The sequence below is a fragment of the Aplysia californica genome, unplaced genomic scaffold, assembly GCF_000002075.1.
Source record: "Aplysia californica isolate F4 #8 unplaced genomic scaffold, AplCal3.0 scaffold01557, whole genome shotgun sequence".
Taxonomy (NCBI): Eukaryota; Metazoa; Mollusca; class Gastropoda; order Aplysiida; family Aplysiidae; genus Aplysia; species Aplysia californica.
In genome coordinates, this window is record NW_004798827.1 from 35276 (window position 1) to 36655 (window position 1380).

Genomic DNA, 1380 nt, shown 5'->3' on the forward strand with positions numbered 1-1380 from the left:
TTATCACTGGAAAAATTGCAGAAATATATAAAAATATTTTTGTCTTTATTGTATTGAATATATTCAAAAATAAGTTATATTGTTCTCTATCTGTTTTGCTAATCCACTTTTCCCAATCAGCCTCAGTGTCTCTATCTTTTTTCTTCTCTCTGTTTCTGTCTGTCTCTCTCAGCACCACGAGAAAATTGTCTTTCTTGATTTACAAAACAAAACAAAGCGAAAAAAAACTAAAAAACCGCGGCACTTTTCCAGCTGGTAATTGAACCCTGGTTTCCCACGTGACAGGCGGGGGTACTTACCACTATTATACCCCTGATGGCACGCGTCCTTCCCTGTCAGATTTTAGATAGCCTATTATATTGTGTGACAAACTGATTCTCACACGTCTTGATTTCAACTTGTACAAGCCAAAGACGTGTACAACACCAGGGAAAAGAGGTGCGGAGAAAATTAATTGTTCCGTTCATTTCTCAGCGTGCTGTCTCAGGCGAAAGGATTATTATGGGCCCAAGTTCCAAGTTATACGATTGCTGAAAAGAGCATACAATGACAAAAATAAATGCCTATTACTGTGAGGTACTCGCCTACGGACAGTCTAAGTTTAACTCTATTACTAAATGGTATAACAGTCAGTTTAGTTTATTTTAGTAAGTTTTACGGCGCTTGCAACTACATAGGGTCACATGAGAGCGCGAAACACAAGTTGGCTGTATACTCGACAGTTCACAGCACCGCTTGGTTTTATGTTCTAAGCTTAGTTAGGTTAAACACTTTATGGTAAACATTTAGTTTGAATAAAACAGCAACTTCCTTTTTAAAATAACAATTAATTTTCTACTTTTTATATTTAGAGGAAAGGAAAATGGCTTGTATTAAAGAGAACAGTCTGTTTGAATCAAAGGCGGAGAACAATCTTTTTTTTTTAATTGCACATTTAAAACATTAATTCCTTCGGGCTCTACAGAGTCCGGACATTCTATCAATATGTCACTGGTGACAAAATCTGTATCACAACTGGTACAAACGTGCTTCTCATCTCCTTGTTGGAGGTATTTATGAGTTTGCGATCTCGTAAAAGCCCTTTGACAAAAACTTTGACTCTTCTCGAGAGGCAAGACGGGTTTTGTGAACTCGATTTGGGTACAATAATATTGGAGAGTTTGCTGTGCAATTGTTCGCTCCAGTCTTCCTACCACAAACTGGGTGTGCAGCTTGTAAACCTTTTTATAATTTTTGAAGTCCGTCTTTGATTGTGTGTCCTCCGTTGATCCCAATATAAGGGCCAAGGATTTTTTCGTCAGAGGATCGACCTGCTCGTTTCATCAGATGCCCATATGGCCTGTAGCCATAAAAACAGGATACTTTTTCCCTATTCAGTCA